This window comes from Podarcis pityusensis, assembly GCF_964106645.2.
Source record: "Podarcis pityusensis genome assembly, chromosome: 12".
Taxonomy (NCBI): domain Eukaryota; kingdom Metazoa; phylum Chordata; class Lepidosauria; order Squamata; family Lacertidae; genus Podarcis; species Podarcis pityusensis.
The window spans coordinates 51,473,159-51,479,158 of record NC_138037.1 but is presented as its reverse complement, the minus strand read 5'-3'; the positions used below and the strand labels follow the sequence as shown (position 1 = coordinate 51,479,158).

General features: G+C 44.6%; 1 protein-coding gene across 11 annotated transcripts in view; it reads left to right on the top strand.

Annotated features, from left to right (window-relative positions):
* The first annotated feature begins 271 nt into the window (after positions 1-271).
* Positions 272-6,000, top strand: part of LRRFIP2 (LRR binding FLII interacting protein 2) — a 48,498-nt gene continuing 42,769 nt past the window's right edge. For 4 of the 11 annotated variants that reach the window (XM_080975849.1, XM_080975848.1, XM_080975851.1 and 1 more), the window contains exon 1: positions 274-694. The gene's annotated coding sequence lies outside the window, so the exon portion shown is untranslated. Of the gene's footprint in view, positions 695-6,000 lie in introns of all 11 variants that reach the window. The other 7 variants (XM_080975852.1, XM_080975850.1, XM_080975853.1 and 4 more) reach the window with 6 other exon arrangements.

Genomic DNA, 6,000 nt, shown 5'->3' with positions numbered 1-6,000 from the left:
AAAGTAAGAATAATGATGGTGATATGTGTGTCAGCTGCTGCGTGTGACCCTGCCGTATGTCTTGCAGTAACGCCTTCAGCGGCCCCGCTAACCCAGCGGGCAGCAGAGACCTTGACTCCCTCCCGCGGAGCCGCAATCCATCTCCGGCAAAAGCAGCAGCAAACCACGCCTCTCGCCGCCGCCACTTGTGCGCATGCGCTTGCCTCCTGAGACTCCTCCTCCTCCTCCTCCTGATCTGCTCAGGAAGTAACGCATGCGCGTCGCCGCCTGTGTGTGGCGAAAGCCCTCCGCGCTCGCAGCTGCCCGAGCTGTCGGGTCGCCGGCGGTGACACTCGGCGCGCGCGGCGACGGCGGCCGTAACAAAAAACAACAAAACCAATAGGAAGGAGGAGAAGCAGCAGCAGCCGCGAGGGGGCGGGGCTTAAGAGAGCGGCCGCTCGCGCCCTGCTCGGAATCCTGAGGGCCGTTCGAACCCAACCGCCGGCGCGAGGCGAAGGAGCCCAACCGCCGCCCAGCAACCGCCGTCCCGAGTCGGCGTCGCGCGCCCAAGGGCTCCCTCAGGCTGAGCTCCCGTCCCGCGCCTCTCCGCTCTCGGGAGCTGCGGGCCCTTCTCGGCTGCCCCGCCCTTGCCGGCTTGGCTTGGCGGCCCGTCGTCGCCCTCGCTGCTGACCCTTCCGGACGGAGGCGGCTTGTGGTGAGGGAATCCGGGAGCTTTGGGGCGGGCGGGCGGGCTCCGTTGCCTGAGGGGATGGGTGGGGATCCCGACGGTGGCCCTGGGCATGCCGGAAGGCGTCGGGGCGGGGAAGGGAAGAAGGCTGGCCGCCGCGCGAGGAACTCCCGGCGTTCCTGACGAGGCGAGGCTCCGGTTGGAAAGGGACACCCGGGGTCATCTAGTCCGACCCCCTTTTCACGCAGGAACCTTTCACCCAACGTGGGCCTCGAACCCGCCCTAAGAGACTCACCCAGTGCATCTCAACCGTGCGTCCCCTGGCTGGGGTCGGACTACAGTTCGCATCGCCCCTGATCGCTGGTGCTGCTAGCTAGGGATGATGGGAATTGTAGTCTAACAACAGCCAGCGACCCAGATTAATATTATTGTGGCAGGTTCGAGCCCCACGTCGGGCGAAAGGTTCCTGCATGGCAGGGGGTTGGACTAGATGAACCTGGGTGTCCCTTCCAGCTGTCCGTGGCCTTGCAGGCAAGGGAGGAGCTTCCCCCTCCATCGTGGTGAATGAAAGTTCTGGGTCTCTGCTGTAGAACATTTAAAGGGTTGGGTTGCCAGTTCTGGATCCTGAGAGGAGTCTTGCTATCTTCAGGGCTGCGACCCTCAACATCTTGCACTTGCAAATTAGATCCACTGAAGGCTGGGGTAGGACGGGGCTGGGGAGTAAGTTGTGCTAAGTAACTATTGCGATTTATCATTTGCAACCTTCCATAGGCAAAAAATAGATCCCAGCTCCTGCTGAGTATAGCATCTAAATTACACTCCGTAAGAGTGCGCTGTAAGAGTTCTTTAGATCTGTGGGCGCAGCTTTACAAATTGAAATTTCCTCGCTTTTTCGATCTTAAACTGGTTATCCAGAGGCAAATCCCGATAATCTCAGTGGGTTGGATGCAGAGTTGGTTAGTTGTACTTAAGTCCCAGCTAAAGTTTCACATTGATTTCAGTAGGACTGATTCTGTCTCTTAACATTTTAGAAAGTGTGCTGGCACAGCGATAATATTGAAGTATGGACTTGTCAGTTAATCCATGTTCATTACCCTTTTATGCATTGTTTAAATACCTTGTCAGGGCGTATATTCAAGATCACTTAACAGAGATTAATTACTCTTCAATTGTTTTTAATCCCCAGTTCTACTCTGTTGTGATGGGAAAGGAACTGGGATTTTTCCACCCTTTGAGTAGATGGGTTTTGTTGTAACACAGGGCCTACAGTTTATACACTAGGTCCACATGCATGTTCTACAAATACAAGATTTCAGTAAGATGGATGTGCTGATAGTTGAAAAGGGAGCTGCAGTCTGTAATGGTGACAGTGAGGGGAGAACTGAGTATTTCTTTCAGATTAATGAGTTGGGACTATCAAGGGTGTGCTTGTGTGGCGTCAGAATGGCCTCAAGTGCCCTGAAACTCTTGTAAAGAGCTGGGCAGAGGTGTCTCCTGCCCTCACATTGTGTGTTTATCCCACTCCTTACATTGTATATAGCCATATCTCTCTTGTTCCTCTGTTTATTGAGGCCTGATATTAAAGAAGGGGGAAAGTGGAGAAGCAATAAATGTTTTCAGTTGTGTTTATTCTGACATAAATCTGTTTGGACTGCAGTGTAGTGTTCTACATGCTATGCAACTGTAGATAAAAATTATTTTCCTCAAGAGTGTGAGGAAGGCACTGTCTACTCTTGTCTTCTTTTTCTACCTTATGCTATGTGGGGAAAGAATCAAGTACCCCTTTCCTTGGGAAAATTAGTGCTATTGGTCAAAGAGGACTTTTTGTTCACATAGGCTTTTCAGAAGAGTGACTCCAGCTATATGTTCCATTGATCAATATTTATTTCTTTTATTTGTACATTGCTTTTATGATATATTGTATTCTTAAGTTGTATATTACTTTGGTAGTTTTATGCTAAGTGATATATGATTTTGTATAATAAGAGGGGAAATAGTCTGCTATAACTATTCATTTGAAATGGAATTATTTGTGGTATGTTTATCAGTGCTTCATGGTTACCAGCAGTGCTTTTTTCAGGGGATACTCAAAGTTATGCAGAAAAACACTTGTTACCACACATACAGCCAACGAATTAGATGTCCAGCACATAATTATGTTCGGCACTGTGAACTGCCATATTAACTTAATTAGATGCTAATTTTTATCCTGGAAATTGAATTCCTGTCTTGCTAAAAACTGCAGTTTTCCGTAATTCTTACCATGCTGTATCTTGAGCCTTATAGTAGGACTGAAGAGTTAACTTTTATAAAAACGTGTCTATCTGCGGTTTAAGAATGGTTGTGTGGATCATGGTACAGAATAGATACCAAATACATCACTCTTCTGGTTACTATATGTTCTCAGTCTGTATAAATTATAGTTCCATTTTAAAAAACTGCTTGGGAAGTTTTCCTCAGGAGCAATTTTTTCTGTCTGGTACAGAATAATTCCATAGATAGTTCCAGTTACTTCAGCTGTATATTTGAATGAAATTCATGATGTAAATACAAACTTACTGAAATAGGTGGTGGTATTTTTCTTATCTAATGAGACGAGATAACACGGAGACTGAATTTTTTCCCACTTTAAGTCACAGAGTGTTCTAAAGTCAAGAACTTCTGAGCATATTGAGTCAGCTCATTGTGAGTCATGAAAGATGACTGGAGTTGTGGTAGTTTCCAGTTGTAGAGCAATCTTTGGCAGCATTGCAAGCGAATGATTTGATTTTCATTATGACTTTTCTCTAGTTAGTGTATACAAAGTAACAGGATGCTATGCTACTGTTACAGGCCTATGATTCAGGGAGAACCCCAAGAAACTACGGTAATCTTGGTGCTATGGTTATTTAAAAATATTTCAGTAAGTTATAGAATGAAAAGCAATGTCTGTAATGGTGGGCTATGGCTAGACTTTGAGAACATTCATTTAATGAACCACAGAATGCAAGATGAGGAAGAGTATATGAATTCATTTTTGTTAAATGGTAAAAAAATAATACTAATAATCAGGAAGCATAGAACTTAAGCTTTTCTGCCAAACTCTAAAGGTTTGGCATTGTAATTTGTATTATGTGACTATTTTGTCACTTATTTGATTTCTAACCTATCTTATTACATAGAAGGATGCCCCAATTATCTTATTATAGACAATTCAGTTGCTGATTCCATTCCTATGGCACAAAATATTGCTTTGGGGCAGCCAGTTCACTAGCTCTCATTGGGCCATTGTGGCTACTTAATCCCTTCTCACACCCCTGACTTTTGGCACTTGGATGAAAGTTCATCTGGCTGTGCACTTCTTACTTATTATTTCTCACCTCTTCTGCATGCCTTTTTAAAGTTAGGCAGAGTGGGCAGAGCTGGGTGCAACAGCAGTGACCCAGGTGAGAACTTGGTTAAAGCTTAAGGCCACCCCTGAATTGTGTCAGTGTCATGTAAGACCAATAGCTAGAAATGTTGGCGCTTTAGAGCTGTATTATTAATGGCCTTCATAGATGCTGCAGGAGAAAGTAAAAAGGTCAAGTGAAAGTTTAGAATGAAAACTTACAGCCCTGCAGCTGGAAGGGTGGAGCAGAATATAGAGACCTGGCCTCTGATAATGTAGAGACTACCTTCCATTACTATAAGTACTACAGTGGCTTTAGATTGTGTCCTTGGGGCTGGGAGAATTGCAGCTGGCCTAGACCTTGGCCTGGTGAAAAGGCAGCCTGGAGCTCTAGCCATTCAGCTCATTTCCATTCATTTGCCAACTAGCCATATTGTTCATAATTGGTATAACAAAAGGGGATGAGGAGTCTATCGCACTCTTCTCTGTCCCCCCTCCCCGCTAAACTATCTGCCAGTCAAACTTTGTTCAGTTAGGTAGAAGAATAGATGTGGTGCAACACTTTGGATTAGGAATATCTCTGATTCTGTAATCATTTGTAACTAACCAAAGATTTGACTGGTTAGTAAAATTGGTGCATAAAATTCATTCTGTCCCATTGTCTTTTCAGGCTTATTGGCCTATGCCTCCTCCCTCTGAAGTGCCATTGAGTTTTGTCTCCTTTTCTCAAGTATTGTGAGGACTTTACTTTTGTTCCCTTCTTCCTTCAACTCTGTGCCCCTTTCTGCTCCTGTTTCACTGTGGTATACAGTAGGGCTGCCAGCCCTTAAAAAAATGGGGGGCCTCTGCTTCAGTCTGTCTTGCAAAGGAGCTTTTTCTCCTTCTGGTGCTGTGCTGTTGCAAGAATCCTTTGGAGCTCAGCTTCCTGTTTTCAGAGTTCTGAGCTCGAAGCCCTTTTTGCAGTGACACTGCACCAGAGGGAGAAGGCACTTCTTTACAAGGTATGTGGAGGAAAGAGAAGTTCCTCTCTCAGTTCAGTGTTGTGATGGAAAGGGAGGTGGGAAATGCTCTTTTCTCTGTCTGTTACTGCACTCTGAATGTGTACCTACCTATCTGTGTATGTGAGTGTGGGATGGGAAGTGTGCATTGATCATTCTGAATATGCCCATCACTGACATGCAGTCTTTAGAGAGTTTGTCAAGCATCAGTGTGGTCCTGAGGCCAAAAAGTTTTAGCTATTCCACTTCTAGGAGTAATTAACAACTCATTACATTGCACCAAGAAAGGAAATAAATGTTACAAGAATGAAAATGCTACAGCAGAGGAAATACTTGCTCTCTAAAGCTGTCTCCATATCTATTGATCTTTCCCTTATGTAAGTTACATCAACATTCTAATTTATTTAAGGAAACTAGATGTTTCACAAACATCTCAGCATTCATCCATTCTGGCAGAGAGGGAAACATTGGAGGCAGGTGAAACCAGATACAGGCAACAACCAGTTTATAGCCTATTTATATATTATTGGTATCAATACAGAAGTGCTTTTTGTGTGTTTTTCCTTTTCCTTTCCAACATCAATCAATCAATTAATTAATATTTGTGTACCGCACTTCATCCAAAGATCTCAGGGCGGTTCACATCAGAAAAATGTAAAATGAAAATACAAAATACAAAATACATAACAAAGCAAATCAATAATCCTCCCAGAAATACATTTAAAAAGCCGTAGAATGTTAATCAGCCAAATATCAGATTTTTTTATTATTCAGTAACCTTTCTGAATTTCCAGACATCATTTTGCAGCATTGTTAGTTCAGTGGTAGACCGTATACACTGCAAACTTAACGTCCCAAGTACAGCTCCTGTCATCTCCTCTTAAAAAGTACCAGGGCTGGGAAATACCAGGATTTGGAGAGACATTGCTAAACAGAACAGATAATATTGAGCTGTATCGGGGATAGGG